The sequence below is a fragment of the Anas acuta genome, chromosome 6, assembly GCF_963932015.1.
Source record: "Anas acuta chromosome 6, bAnaAcu1.1, whole genome shotgun sequence".
NCBI lineage: Eukaryota > Metazoa > Chordata > Aves > Anseriformes > Anatidae > Anas > Anas acuta.
In genome coordinates, this window is record NC_088984.1 from 34,766,705 (window position 1) to 34,783,731 (window position 17,027).

Here is a 17,027-nt window from a genome sequence, read left to right on the forward strand (position 1 = left end):
GCTGTAACACTAAGGCCCAGTACACTCAATCCATGCCTACAGTTCCCTCCACCCTTCAATTTGCTATTCCCTGGGTAATTGTTACTCTCACTGAATTATTTTGCAATCATTTAAAGATTTGATTTCACAGAGCATTAAAGCATTCATAGATAGAATTGGGTAAAAGTGGGACAGCAAAGAACATGAACAAGTCTGATTTGAAGAGGGGGGTACACCACAAGCCTTTGTCCCCCTCCTGATTTTTTATTTTCACCCAGAAGCCTGGTGTTCTCTCCATCACTGCAGTGACAGAATTCATTTGGAGGTCATAAACAGGTTGGAGTCCTTCAGTCAGCTGTAACTAAGGCAAAGTCTGAGCCACTTGAGTAAATCGCTGCATGCAGGTGTATGTAATGCCTCTGGGTCTGCAGGAAGGCTCAGTGCCAAGGAACATTAATCTACTGTCCCTTATAAGCTTCAATTTTTCTTCATGATCTGGAGTTGTAACAAAGGCCAATTTAAAATGTAAATATGTAATTCAGAATGCACTGGCATTTTTACAATTTAAGTTTGTATGTTTAGGGACTGATTAATGGAGAGTGCTCACAAACTGGTATCATGACTGCAGTAACATGACTGACAAAGCATCAGAAATTAAGTGACTGCAGAATCTCGGGCTAAAACATCTGAGAAAAGTGAAATCCACCTTGTATAAGTACAAGTCAGCAGAGCTCAGAAACCAGTTTAAGCAAATAAAGTTACAACACGAAAAACACTGAAAAGTCACATGAATTAAAGACATCACTGCAGGATTCCTAATATAATCAGTCTGCAAAAATGGCAGAAACAACAACAAGGCTTTATTTCTGTATCAGTACAGCAGGGATATCAATACAGAATCAGAACTCAATTCTGATCATGCTTCTTTATAGTCGTCCTTCATACCAACTACACAACAAAAACGGAACAGTGCATACCAACCAAGATAACGTTGACTATATCATTCAAAAAAACTACTGTTACATTTACTCATTAACTGGCTAAAAATACTTCAGTGCAGCATGTGATAATTCATTTCTGAAAAAAATGAACTCAAACATGATTGGAAAGACATAACACCTTGAAATTTATCTTCAAGGAAGGGCACTAAGCCAAATAAATTAGACTAACAATGTTTAATATATAGAAAAATGCAGATTTATCCAGTCAATACACAGAGATGAAGTGAAAAATGTATTCCATTAAAGAGTAAGAAAACACTAACATTGCAAAAAAAATTAGCTTTAACAAAGTTGAGAATTACACTAGGGCAGTGGGGGGAACTCAGAATATTTGAAGGTAAACCCAAAAGAACAAGGAAATAGTCCTTAGCTTAGTATCACATATCAGATATGAAATGGATTGAGCAACCCAATCACCTTAAGTTCTCTCCTAAAAATAAAACATTGCCACAGCTCTCATTTAAGTTATACAATTTCCACAGTATAGAAAGGACCCCTCCCCATATAAAGGGACAGCTTTTTTGTGCCTTTTATTCTCACTTTCAGACAAATTGCTGAGATTAGCAAAAATGAACACTATCCAGAGGTCACTTTTAGTTATGTAACAATGGCATGATTTATGTTCATCTTATTACTGATATTTCAAGTTTTTTTTTTTCAAATCTGTTGATCATATATGTGCTAAAACTTTCATTTATCAGTGAAGTACAGCGCTTCAAAATACGCATTTCCTGAAAAAATGATACAGAATGAACCCAGCCATCAGGCTGTTCCAATTTCAGAGCACACATTTAGGGATTGATATATATGCATTTGACATCAAGTTCTGAACTATACTTCAGAACAGCTGTGTAAAACTAAGAAATGACTAAGTTGTCCTTTAATACTTGATCACTGACCCACTGCAGGGACTTCAGTGGCTAAACAATAGGCCATAGTTTCTGAGGAAGTGATCTGGAAATCACTTCCCAATTAAAATCAGTGTAATCTTTCCCCATGGCAGAACATATTCAAGTACAAGTCTGTCAACACTCCAGGGCTGTCAACCCAGAAAATCTGAGGAAATTGTCCACAGTGGAATAATGTCCTCTACAGCTAAATGCAAATTGCAATTTAATGTATATACATACTAAAACTAGAAACAACTTTGTATATCTGCTCCACAAGCACTTATATTGCATAAATCATTTGATCTGAGGAGCCAGTACAATACCTGACACATGCACAAGTGACAAAGTCAGCCAGTTCAAGCATGCCCACACATACAGCCTTCAGGGATGCTACTTTTTCTGCCCCAATCAAATTTATAGCTGAGTTCGTTCATTGCTGTTAATTAGTTTCTTTGGTCTCTGTAGCAAGACCTTTAAGAGCCTTTTTTTTTTTTTAGTGCACAGGACTGGAAATGGTTGGCTAGCTTACAAAAATTATACAGATGAAGTCTGACATGACTAAGACTGCTAATCCCAAGTCTTTTGGAGTAATTGCAACATCAAGCAATGGACAGGCTGATTAAAATCAACATTTTCATCTGAGCATATCAGCCCTCCAGATTCTAGTCCATCATCCAAATTGCTAGGAATTACTCATGCCTTGTTCATCACCCCAGAGGCAGAGACTTGCACTCAGGAATTTGAGCAAATCTTGAAGCCACTGTTGCCAAGAAGGATTCTCAAAACACAGATATAGAAAGGAAAATTCTTGCATTGCTTTCAGAACAGTTCCTATTCAACATCCATTTGCTCATTTAATATTTTGACCTACATGTATCACAGAATTATAAGTATATTATCAAGTTACATCATTGTGTTAGAACAATGTAGTTACTTGGGAAACCATAAAGAAATCCTGATTCAACATAAAACACTAGAAAAAAATATAAGGTACATAAAACAATAAAAATAAATATTATTTTATGCATCTTAAATTATACAGACAAGTACACACGAAGTTGCATATATATATTTGCACATATATTTATCTCAGAGCTACAGGGGAAGTACATTTCTAAGAACAGCTAAAGCCATAATGGTCTTGAAAGGAACACTATTCTTGTATTTTAATTTAAAGCTTAGCATGCATCAAATGAAATGTTAACTAGGCATATTCGAGGATTCTCTTCTGATCACAAGAGGGCTAAGGCAGAGGCATCAAGACAGAACTCTTTTTAGATCATTAAGTATGTATTAAATGATGAAGTAAGATTTCTAACTTTATTTAAAAAAATGAAGCAAGGCTGACTATTAATATAATTTGTGACACCCAACATTAGACTGTTTTAAATTAATATAGCAATTACTGAATCATGTTTTAAGTCACACAGATAATGCTAGATGATTATTTAGCCTATTCCAAAGCCAAGAAAAGGTTTACCAGACTTTTCTCCCCTTTTAATCTGTATAATCCAAAAATGATTCTCAAATCTTGAGTTTTTTTTTGTCTCCAGAATAATTATTTGTAGAGCCAGTACCTTCTTGTAGGAATCTCTCTTTAAGAAAAACACATTGATTTGTCAAGGGCACATTAAAATAAATAAACTTGCTCTTTGATGCTCAATAATAACAAGCTTCCTTTGTGAATACAAACTAGTATCTTCAAAGAATGCCTCAAATGAAAACAGAACAAAGCTTAAAATGCTTACTCTTACAAGTCTTGATAACATTAAGTCAGAGGTTTAGTGAGAGTGTTTTTCCTAAATTTTCTTGGAGTACCAAAGGCCTATAAAGCACTGAGATGAGCTTTAAAACAGAAAAGTCACATTAACACTAAGTGAACAAGTCAACCACCAAAAAAACTGTTTTGACATTTTGTCCTCAATTTATAATTACTCCATCAAGTCCGGTGTTTGATTAGCACAAAGCCATTGTATAGCAGATCATGCATTACTTGCTGCAACCACCACAACTTCTACATCTGTTTACATTCCTCTTGGATACGTATCATAAGCAACCAAAATCTACATGATCACCACCATAAATCACAAGTTAAGCACATAATAGTCATATTCTGATGATCCATATTTACAACTGTGAAAAGAAGATCAATCAAGGTGTTTGATACAGCCTGTCAGCACTGCAGTATGATACATCATATACCTAAACGTAGAGATAAGGCAGTCAAGTTATTTCCAAAGGCTTAAACCAATTTAGAAGTGTCTAAAGACAAGCCGTGGCAATATTGCTATAACAGTGTTGAGTACAGTCTACCTGTGTGCATAGAAAAGCTTCAAATCTTGTTATTCTAGAGAAGCTTTCCAGTTCATATTTCACAACAGGAAGCAACAGATCGATTGGCTGTTCGTTACATCACTGGCGCCCACTGAGTCATTAGTGCTAGCAAAAGCACATTACATATGAACATTCAATTTTGTTCAAACTGTTGACTAACTTCCTACCATCTTCAATACAGATATTCCACACCAGGTTTCTGACATGACCTGGCTATTCAGTTCTCCATTTGAAAACATTCTATTCTATAAAGTTGTGAAGTCAATATCAAGATGCATTGAAGCAAGAATACGACATAGCTGAATGAGTCATCTGTAAAGATTATATTAAAGGTTACAAGCCTGAGGCTGTGTACAAGTTATATCCTACAATTTCTTTGTTAGTGTAGCTATACAATTTAAACTCTTGATTTCCTAAAGCCTATGGGGAAAAAAAAAAAAAAAAAAAAAAAACAGATCCTGAAATTCCCTCTTTTACATTTAGCTTAGACTTGTCAATAAGGAAAACAACATCGTGCCAAGGAGGGCTGTTAACCCCAATAACTGGCATTTTTGGAGTTTGACTAAGAGAGGCTTGTAGAGTCACTCCACTGTCATTCCAGAAAGTCTGGCCTCTATCACAATTTGACATTTCAAAGAAACAGAAATTGAACTTGCAAGACCTTCACTATGAAAAAATTAGATCCTGAATAGAGACAGAATTGTCCTTTCATCAGAAGATTTCAATAGGTTTGTCTGACTGAATTGTTGGGAGATTTTAGTTTACTGAATAGCAAGGATAGGTCAAGAGTTGAACCAGTAATTAAATATTTCATAAAACTTGGGAAAGCCTATCCAGCCTGGAGACCTGCCATAGAGCACAGATTTAATAACTGTTTGAATTACCTCTTCCGAGAATTCTTCGTTAGAAAGTTACTTTTGATCTACAGCCAGGTGGAGATGATATGTTTTGTTAAAATGGGATTCCATATACACTAAACAAGCTGTTACTAGAAATGTTGCATGCTTCTGTCCAACAAAGGCACATGAGCTAAATTTAAATGACTAAATATAGAAAGAACCTTTCCTAGGAGGCATTTGCACACATGGTGTAAAATTGCTTCTTCAGTATCCCTAAACTGGCAAGTTTGTGAAACAAATATTATTAAGAGAGAAGCATATTCATCACAGAAAACAGCACAACGCTGACCACAACAGGAAACAGTGATCTACCTTGCCATTCTCATTAAATAATGAAATTTAAACAAGCAAAATTAATCACAAAGAATCTACAATCAAATGGAAGTAACTTCACAAAGACTATAAACACCATGATGTATTCAAGGTCAGTTATGACAACTTAGGAAGGAACAAGCTCAAAATAAGCAGTGCTTAATAACCTACAATCCAAACCAATCTAAAAAAATACATTTGTAATTTAACTTAGGAAAATAGCTAGAGTTTAAGGGACGACACATTTTCTAGTTGTAAAAACACCAGATTCCAGTTTGCTTCTTCTCCCAGAGCTTTGTTATTCCTGTCTAACAGAAATCAAGACAAGTGCTTTGATAGACTTCACTGTGGACTGTTGCCAAAACACATGTTCAGTCTTTAGCTTCTTCAGTTATAATATGACACCAAATCATTAAGCATCTGAAGACTGGTGTGGATCAAGAAACCATTAAGGGACTTGGACAAAGACAGCAGTGTCCAAGTGTTCTGCAAGAACAAGTAGCAGAAGCAGGTTCATGTGTATGCTACCTCACATTGCCAAAGTAGAAAGGATGGACTTTGTTCTACAAGATGACTTTTCAGTGATGACAAAGGCGGGGAGGGGGAGGGGGAAATCTGGGCGGGATCATGTCCCTTCTTTCCTCCTTATTTTTGGAGTAGATGCAGTTATTCCATCTGATGAACAATGACATGAGAGGACAGCAAATACTGGCAATGGGATCAGTATATTCCATCTCAAGTAGCCTAGGAGGACGTGCCTTGAGAGAACAAGTCAGTGTAAGCAATTCAGCCTGTACCAAGTATTTTTGCAGTAGATAAACAGTTAAGTCTAGGATGAATTCATAATCACCTGATGGCAAGACTTCATTACAAAATTTTATCTGTTAAATGAAATAGCTACTGCTGAAGGGATTTATATAACCAAGTTTTATGTTTAAGAAAGTATTGTCTTGATTTTGAAAAAAGCAAATTCATTAGAAGACTTCTAGAAGGAGTGCCTTTAAGAAATTCAAGGTATCACAATAGACGATTGCTGTTTTCATTGATATCACAAAATTGTTCTATTACTTATTGAATTACAAGAAAGAATAATACACGGGTAAATAAAAGAAGGTAATTTGAGTACATAGACATTTTGCTCATCAGGCTCTGTTTCCCATATTTTCCAAATTTTATCAGTTTCATAACCCTGCATACTAAGTTTAGAAATAAGTCTGTGTGACTGAGAGCCACAGAAAGGATTTTATTCAAACCGCTCATTTTAAGTGCAACATCAGGAGTGTAGGAGATACCAAAGTTTCCCCAGATCTCTTTGACAAGCTTTATGAAAGTAACTAACAATTCATGATAATTGCTTAAAGCATTTAGGTTCACCATTAAAGAATGAACTATTTTTGACACACAAACACATTCATCTAACTGGCAAACAGACGCTGTAACACAAGTATTCATGTCATCTGACTGACATACACTTAAGATTCTCTTACATTTCTACTTGGTGATCCTCCTCTACAGGAGAGATAAACCACTCGAATCAGCTCTACAGTTCAATTGTTCAAATACATTTGTCGCTCTGAAGCAGTAACCTAGACAGCATTTTTCCCCGAAGCCAAGAATTATTTTTCACAAAAGAGGATGAGCCACCTCATTCTAAAACATCGCCAAAGGCAGAACTGTTATGCCTGTCAAATAGTTCCTTAAGGGATAAACATGTTGCACTTGATACAGCTTAAAGGGAGATTTCCAAGTCTTCTTTTAGATTTGACAAGATGTAGTTTATTGGTAACACTCCTCACAAATATTACAGAAAAATATAATTGACAAGTATTGCAGTTAGCATCTGGAAATAAGCTTTGTAGTAACAACTAGCATTAGAAAGTCTCTCATGCTACTGAGATTACTACTACCTTAGAAGTCATTATTCTTCAACATGCACTGTGAAAAGAAGTGTAAACCCATCCATCCAAAATAAAAGTGACAGGTGTCCCAAGGAAAGACTGAACATCAAAAGTAAAATTGAGTAAGTGACATCCAGTGTTCAGTCAGATCATATTTACAATATCAAAAAATTACCACTGCTCTTCCTTTCACCACCAGGAAATTAGAAACCTCAAAACCCTAAATCAGTGCATCTTCCACACAGCATTAAACTCCGCATTTTCTAATAGAAGCCTACTCAAGACATATGCAGAATAGAACAGAACATTTCCAGGACTCTGAAGCACCAAATCCTATGACAGGTCTAACAATTATTCTTACTTCCACTGCTCAGCAATTGCTACTTGTTTAAAAAAAAAAACTTCTTCCAGGTATTCTTTAACTTTTGGATATTTCTCAGCTTTCTACTGTTTGAGACTTTTACTTCCAGAACGTTTGGTAAGGAAGCCACTGACAAGTGCTCACTGAGTTTCAGAAAGTTTGTTTTGCATACACCTTGTTACTTGTCCCATGAAGAGTTACAGTACAAGTATATACTATTTTTGAAATCTTTAGTGATAACAGAAGGGAAGGCATTATGTTTCTTCATGCTTCTCATATTCTTATCTCTGTAGAGCTTTAATATCATGCATAAGCTAAAACATCATTTTTCACCTAGTTTACAAAATTAGAAGAGGAACACAATGAAGCTTAGCACTGCACAAGTGAATTACCAACCACAGCTGTATTACAAACCTCCCCAAAGGTTTTATCATTCAAATTCATATTATTCAAACGCATTTTCCAAAAAGCTGGAATTGTGTTAAAACTAAATTGTCATTATTTTCAGGCTTTTTTCTTTCACGCACAGAAGAAATGTTGAATTCATTGCATTAGCCTTGATGACACAAAGCTTTGGTGAAGTGTTCATGTCAATCAGTACAGTAAATGAACTAAGAATGGGGATTCACAAGTTACATTATCAGAAGATAGCTTTGTTTTATGGTAAAATGTTTTTGCACCACATACAACGTGTATTCTTTTGTGGCTTCTCCAGGGAAGAAAATAAGTACCTGAGCTTATTACAGCTAACCAAATGAGTTAGAATTGTAAAAACCCTATCAGGCAAAATTTCAGGAAGAAAACTCAAAGAACACTAAGCAGCTTATTTTCTCACCAGCAGATTGGGAAGTAGAAGGAACAGGACATAGCAGCCCCTTCTCTCACTTGAGAATCATTAGCATTTACAAAGTCTAAGCCTTGAAGTGAAGAAAGGCTTCCAGACACTCTGCAAAGAAAACCTTTCAGAGATCAACCAAGTGCAAATAAACCATGTGCCAAGTTTGCTACAGAGAATAATCTGAATGCCAGAAAGTTTCGCTCCCCCTTTCTCAGAAGTTGGGAAGAAAGACAAATTGTTTATGCTGAGTCCTATACTAAAGTTCCCACAGAGATCTTAACTCCTGGTGTGCAACCGAGTGGAATTCATCAGTAAGCAGGCAAGAAAATTGATCAAGCATGGGGAATTGTCTTGATAGTTATTCCACAAGATGACCAATAGATTAAGAAAGTTCCGTGCATCTACAACCACCCCCAGTTAAGCCCTATGATGTTGCCAGGACCAAACACCTGATCTGGACTGCCCTAGCCAGCAAGCTCAGAGGCAAGAAACAAGCAAAAAGGTTTGCTGTGTTCTCCTAACTCAAGCCTGACACAAATTACAGATTTTGATGTTTAAAACAGTTGCAGAAAAATAATTAAACACTAAAATAAAATAATCAAACATGTAAAACTAAGTATTGTGTGTCTGTTTTACTGCTGAAGTTGCAAACACCATAGCAGTCAATATAGAGGTATCACCTGCTATGCAGAACCTACTCCTAACTTCAAAGGACAAAAGAACAGATACATTAATGTGAAAGAAACAAGTTGATTGAGATAACAAGATTGTACTGTATAACTGTATTGTACTCCATTCCTCTGTTGTATAACATATGTAGATGAAGTCAGTGTGCAGGAAGATTTAGGAAGAAGTGTTGGAAATCACCTTAAGTGTCTACATAGGCTTGAAAGATACCTGTGCAAGATAGTTTTACTCAGGCTTAAAACTTACATGCACAGGATCACACCTTGCTGTTAGTTTCTGCAATATTTGATTACTCTTTCAAAATAACATCCTTTTGACAGGCTTTCCTCTGTTAACAGGCTACGCTAAAATAAACCAGGTCCAGAATGAAGGAGTTCAGAGACACATTTCACATGGGTTTCATCTTACTCTTTTTGGTTCTCAGTCTTCCGTGGCCACCTAGAAGACTTAGTAGTTCTTCTTTCAAGATAGATGACAATTTACCCACAGTCTCTTCAGCAGAATGATACCATTTACACAGCACTTGGAGAAACCTTTCCTAGGTCTAAATTCACCCAGACAATTGACATATTTAACCTAGCCTGTAGATTTAAAGGATGGGTGTAAATTTTGGGTACCAGTCTCCCACATACACAGCTTTGCAGTGCGGTGGTCCCATACAGGTCTTAACTCAAGCAAAACTGGGCCATTTGTCCATGTAGCTGCTTCATCTCATGGCTGCAATAACAGGGAGCAATGTTATTGCTACATTCCATGAAGAGTACACACCAAGTGCTTTATAGAATTTAGAACACTTTCTTAAATTTAAAACCAAAGTTATGCAGACAAAACCAATATAATCCAATATAAACAGACATTAGATAACTCAACACATCACTTAAAAACCACTTCTCCATTAAGTTCCCATTTATTGGACCTAAAACTGACAGGAGTCTATATCTTCTGGTCAATCTTTTATCTCTTCTTTGCATAGTAATTAATTGCAAAGTTCAAAGGAACACTTTTGCTCATCTGCTTTACTCATCTGACTGGATGATTAAGGCATTCTCCAATCTGCACTTCCACAAGCATATATTTCTTCAAAACTAATCACTAAAGGAAGTTTGAAGCACTTGGTCATAATTTAAATCCAGTGATTAAGTTTTCAGATACTTTATTACCAACTTGATTTTTCACTTGGAATAACCTCTAAGCTTTCTTGAAGGCATTATATCTTTGTGGCCAGTTAGCGCAGGTTACAGTAGTTAACATGGCACTTCACATTTTATTTCCAGTCAACTTAAACAGAAAGCTCTATAAATGTTTTGAGTCACGCAGAGCCTGCTCCACAAATCTTTCCTCTGATTTCAGCTGAAGCAAAGTAAGAATTAGTAACTTTGTTTTATAAGCTCCACATAACATAGAACTAATCTGTAACAGCTTGCATACAGTTTCCTGGCCAGTCCTCTGGCTCTGCATACAGGGACTGCTGTTACAGCCCTTCATGCTCCATTCTCTCTTGATTTGATTCTTTTTTGGCCCCACCTGGAGGTAACAAGGCTTTTCTGTTCAACACATTTCAGAATATGGGTTTTTGCTTAACACCATTCATCTTCATAGCATCTTACCTTCATTTATCAGCATTTTCCCTCTTCTTCCATCACAGATATCAAACCTCTAACCTATCTACCTGTTCTATAATTCTCCACTAAGCCCTCCAGCCCCAGTGAGATAACAAGGGTCCCTTGCTGCAGGCTCAGCTGCTAAGCGTGAGCTCAGCACATTGCATGCCTGAACTACCTTTACAGACATTATGCTAGCCCTTTCACAGGCTTTAGCGCATATAACAGGAGCAAGAGGTTGCACTGATTGCTTCTGAACTACCAAAGACTCAGTCTGGAAGAACAGTCTGTGAGCATCCACTGTCTCCTGCACACTAAGCATGAACAGTGTACAAAAATAGAAACGCCTCCCACAAGGGCTGGTAGCAGTTGCTTTCTCTTCAAAGCTTTGGGATCTTCAGAAGTCAGGCATGCAACTTACAAGACCAACACATCAAGAAGAAAAAGAAACTTCCCAGACCCAAGCAGTCTGAGGACAGCTACAGCTTTGCTGTACATAGAGGCTCTGCATTTGCCATGCAGGTGTATTACCCAGCCTTTGCAGAACAAACCGCAGTTGCCTCCAGTTGCTGCTTCTTAAAGGTATATCTTGCTTCAGCAAAACATCCAAATAATCAACAAGCAGGAAGACCATTTAGCAAACCACCACTGATATGACAGTACCTACAACTGAGGACCAGCAGAAATAATTCTGCTCAAATAAGGAGCAAACTCTGCTGCTAGGAAATATTTTTTCCTTTAATAGATACATTTCACGTGCTGTCACCTAGGCAATGCCTAATATCAAATTCCTCAGCAGTTTCAGTATTTTCTCTCTCCAGTGACACTGAAACAGCTCCCCTTTCTAAGCATGCCACCACTAAGGTCTTCAGTTTTGTTTGTCTCTCAGCAGCTGACTTCATTTTCCCAATACTATTCTGTTGCCAAGCCATGCTACATTTTAACCATGAACCTGTAAATAAGCCTTTTTAATAGGCACTTATTTTGGATGTCTCCCCACATGCTCTGAATTAGTGAGAGTATGAAGAGTAACATATATATCCCCAACTCCACAACTTCATGCCCATAAACTGAGTTTTTCCAGTCAGGCAGTAAAAAATGAGATTTAATGTTTAGTGCCCAGGGGCCTTCACCTCCTTTAATTATAGCACCTTCTACTAAAGCAGTTTCAGGGAGGCAAGGAAACAGCAAACCACAAACAAGGAATGTTTTGGGGTAGCTGTGTGAGAGCTGTTACTGATTATTACTTTTAATCTAAGTATTGCAAATAAAGGCACATGGCTCTACCCTTCAGTCATACCACCACACGTTACAACTAGCTACCTCTGCTACCACTCACATACTTTTGAAGCAGACCAGATTACTCAAGCTAATATCCAGCTGTATTCAAGCTTACTGTCAATACAAATTGATAAAAGTGTCTTAAATTCCTTTCTAGTCACAGAGCTGACAATTCATTTTCACACATGAACTTAATTCCAACATTTAGCTCTACTTTACTTCCAGATTGTTATCAAATGTTCAAGGGCACAGCTATCTCTAGCACTCCCCCACGCTGATAGCCTTTCTGCAGCCAGTAGTTTACAGGCACACCCCTCTATGTGGAGATGGATTTTTTTTTTAAGTCCAGATCAAGGGCAGGGCTTTTTCTGCTTGAGGATGCTAACGTGGTTTTCTGTAGCACTTGAAATGAATAAACTAGGACCCAGATCTGATTAGACTTGTAAATCTATGTACTAGTATGTTCCTTCCTTTTTTTTTTTCCTTTTTTTTCCCCCCCTTTTTTTTTTAAATAGACTACTCAGATCACCATGCCTGCTATTATTTTAATTCCTCTATTTCTTGTATGCTTTAATATTTGCATCTCTTGACATCAGGCTGACAACAGCTCCATCCTGCCTGCATTGTCTTTCTTATTCTGTCACCTTCTATTCCTGGTAACTGATTAGTTCTCTTCTATTACAGTTATCACTGTTTTAATGAATTAGGTCTAGATATGTAGCTTGGAGTCTTTCCAAGTCTACCAAGTGCTCCAGCCATACTTTTCACAGTTTCCTCAGAGCAAAACATTATCCATACACTCCTAGACCTGTAAAGCTTGGATATTAGAGCAGAGGCTCCCTATAATCCATTTTTAATTTCCATTTAGAAAAATAAAACATTGAATGATCCTACATGGTTGGTGATACTGAGTGTTCACTAGCTGCATGTATGGACTGTAGTTACCAAAACATTTATGTCCATTGTGACTTAAGTTATTTTTCATTCCAAACAAAACCTATATACAGCCTCATAGGAGGGCTCAATTTCTACCCAACAAACCTCACTGTCTACAGTATGAGCATCATACTACTTAACCATTATAAAACAGACAAGAAGTAATCTCAAAGTTGGCACTCCTTGAGACTCAGCTTGTCTGATATACCTTTACTCAATTTCAATACTGATTAGCAGTAGTGACTACTTTCTGCACCCCAATAGGTGGGATTTCTTACTATCTTTTTCCCTCTTTAATCTCCAGTGAAGTTTATGTGTTGGAAGTAGAAAAGTATAGAGAATAGGTTTTTATATTACATAGAATTAGTACAGAAAGCAATTGTAAAATCTTTAAAGTAAAAGACATGGTTCTCCTACAGAATTGCATTATTTTGAAACTTATTTCACAACAGTAAAAAGCTTGCTCACTTTGAGTAATATTAGCACAGAGCTATAGTCCTGTCCTGATTAAAATCAAAACCAAATCAAGAATGGCCATCCCCTTTTCCTCCCTCATAAAATACATCTTCATTTTTAAGACACAAATGATTTTAAGAGCTCTAAATTACCTTGCAGAACAATGTTTTTCTAAGAGTATAATTTTAATGATAAAATAGCAAGCAATCTGTGTGTTAATATATTGTGCTTCAATGATTGGTGTTGCAGATGAAGAACAAGGTTAACACTTCTCTCAAAGTGTTTCTATTTCACATAAGTGTCACTTGTATCTGGTGTTCAAAGTAATGCTTTATTCATTGCTCCCTGTACAGTACTGATTGACCTTGTAGATTAGTCTTTATGATATTGTATAAAATCTTATTGTAGTGAAGGAGAATTATATCTAGAGTGTTCTATCATTCCCCCTTTGTTTCAAATTCATGACAATTCCTTTTTATTCTGACCCTTCACTACACAACCTTGGTGTGTGGGAGCTCTCCAGTTTCAATTGTTTTATCAGTTAAGAGGGAAGAACTGATTTAGTAATGTAATCACTAGATAAAATTCGTGAAGATAGGGAAAATGGATCATTCAAGATCCAGGACCCCCATCACAGAGTTCTGTATATATTTATATAGTTTCTATTTTAAACTTTTCTGCAGTCTTTCATTTTGCACCTTTCAGGTGATGAACCTTTTTCTTTCAGTAGTCTGAATGAGATCTTCAAGTCAAAGGTCAGAAATATTATGCACATACATGACTGTTTATGCAGCAGTTTTCCTCTTTTGCCCTTATCTTTCTTCATCCTCCCTACATCAGGTTAATGACTGGTACCAGATATTTTTAAGAACAGAGACAATTCTGAAAACCATAATGGTCTAATGCAAAACATCTGAGAAAATGATACAGTACACACATACATCATGGGCAATAAAGGGTAATGCAAAGGATGTTTGCATCAAAGTGTGTTTTTAACCTATCATCCTTCATGTTTTTGACCTTCTTCAGCCAGTTCTGCATTCACAAATTACTCTCAATAGTACAAATGTACAGAATATTTCCATTCCTCTGTTACATTACTGAAATGGGAGAGAATCAGATTTACAATGTTTCTTTGAAGTTAATTTCTGTTTGAACATAGCTCACTCCAGCATGCTTACCAAGTCTGGAAGTATACCTTAGTACTCACACAACACTTATGTCTCCATGTTTCATTTACAGTGTTTTAAAACAGGGTGAATAAATAAATCACCAAGATTCACTCAAGGCCCACACTGTCCCTTCTTTCAGTTACTATATAAACCTCATGACTAAATCTCAAGTCCATTACAGGGAAGGCTCTTGTAAAGTGAAGTTAATAAAAATATTCTCAACTAATCCACACTTAAGTCATTAGTTTCACTCTTTCCCACCCCAGCATTTCCTAGTAGAAAACAGCCTTCCTGTTCAAAGAGCAATAGCACTACAAAACCTGCCATTTCTCTGGCAATAGAGGTACCCAGAAGCTAGGCATATTTGTACAAGACCTGCTATTCTCAGTCTGGAGCAGAAAGAGCTTCAGTGATCTCTTCTCAGAAGAGATTTGATCTACCCCAGATTCTCCCCAGCACTTCCTCAGGCAGTGGGGGGTGGGAAGATGGAGACACCCTCTGTAAGACCTGAAATTCTTCAGAGAATTTTTCACTTCAAAATCTTATTAGTTTAAATACTCACTCTGAAGTTCCTAGTTTTCTTTTTTTTTTTTTTTAATTTTATAAGGCTGAAAGACTGCTTTAATCTTTTTGAAACAAAAGGTTACTTAACAAATATATGTCAATTAAGCTGAGGTTTAGTAAAGATAAAACTTTTCACATTAAAACTTTGATCTGATATCAGAGCATATCAAGCAATGTTTACTTTCCAGTCCCTATTGCTTGTAATTTACCAATCAATAACGAATGTTTTCTTTGTGTTGCCTACACTCAGTACAAAACAGTTGTCCAAGAGCTTCTTCCTCAAATGCTACCAGGCATATTAAACCTCATCCTGTGCTCTAGGAATTCAAATAAATGGATATAGCTCTGAACACACAACCACAGAAGAAAACCCATTCCTTGATTATAAAGGAAGATGTGATTAATATTTATATCCTAGACCTTCTTTAGCTCGTAGCAGTGCACAACCCTATCCACAGAATCTGAGAAAAGCCATGAGAGTCATTTGCATTCATCTGAGCAAAGTCTTCGTTTAGAAATATTTATGATTTGAACATATTTTGTTCTGTGCTTGCAAAGCACTTGGAATGCAAGCCTTCAAGTGCTTTACTAGATAAAACCAAGGATTTTTTTTAAAGAAACATATGCTTCTTTTAATTATTTCATCAGGAATTTCCATGGTCTTCACAAAATAGAACCTGCAGAATAAACAACCAAGGGAAAAGCAACTAGAACATCTGCCCTTAATGCACAAATCAGTATCTATTACATCACAGTCCACTGAAACCTAGCCATTCACATCTGTTCCACAGGAATACTTACAGGATAGCTAATCACTCAAACACTTTTTCAAACACATACATACTCAGAGCACCTGCTCTACCCCCACCAAGGCTAATGCTTTAGCTTTTCAGAGATGCTTTCTGAAAATTTTATGCATAGATAAGTCATGAATAAGCACGGTACCTAAGAGTCAGAAGGGTTAAATCTACAAACAGGTAAAACTGACAGTCAAAGCACAAGGTATTACTCGCATTTTTTGAAGGAAAGTTGTTTTATAGAAAACGTAATAGTTGATAAAATGCCTTCAGTCAACAGCATTACTAGCAACTCAGATTACATTAATAATGGCAAACGACAACAATTTAATAGTAAGAAATGCATAAAGCAAGACTTTCCATTTAGAATGAGAAAAAAACAAAAAAGATTGACAAGACACGCTACAATTATTTTTAAGAGTACAAGAGAACGTTACTCTGAACTCAGGGGAAAAATTAGGTCTTTGTTGACAGTTTTTTAGATTTCAGATCTTTTAGACTTGCATTTTTTTACTTCATTTTAGCTTGTGCTTCTAGCAGTAATTCTGCAAGCTAGAAGTACAAGGTAAAAAGAAATAAAGTTATTTGATACAACTCTACATGACCTTTTATTATTTCAAGTCTTCTAGTTTGTAATATTAGCACAGCAAATTTTAAGTAGCCTTACTTCAGAAATAACCAATAACCAAAACATGCCAATTAGTTTAAACACATTAAGGTTAGGGAATCCCCGGTAAGTTTAAAATATTAATGAAACAAATCAACTAACTATAGTCAGGCATGACTGGTCTCCTCACTAGATCCTCATCCACTTTCATCTTAGAAAAGTAAGCAATTTGAGTAGTTTGTGCACATAGCTTACAAAACACTGAATAAATATTTAACAGCAAACTGTCTTGGTTATGAAATATTTATGTTGTTGCAGGCCAAATTTTTAATGCTATTGTAATAACAAATAATTTTGAACTGAGTAGCACTTGAAGTAACTCTTGGAGGAATACAATTAAAAACATTTTAGTTT

General features: G+C 36.3%; 1 long non-coding RNA gene across 2 annotated transcripts in view; it reads right to left on the reverse strand.

The window, feature by feature from the left end:
- The window catches only part of LOC137858547 (uncharacterized), a 139,013-nt gene that overhangs the window by 121,060 nt on the left and 926 nt on the right, over window positions 1-17,027 (reverse strand). The window lies entirely within an intron of this gene.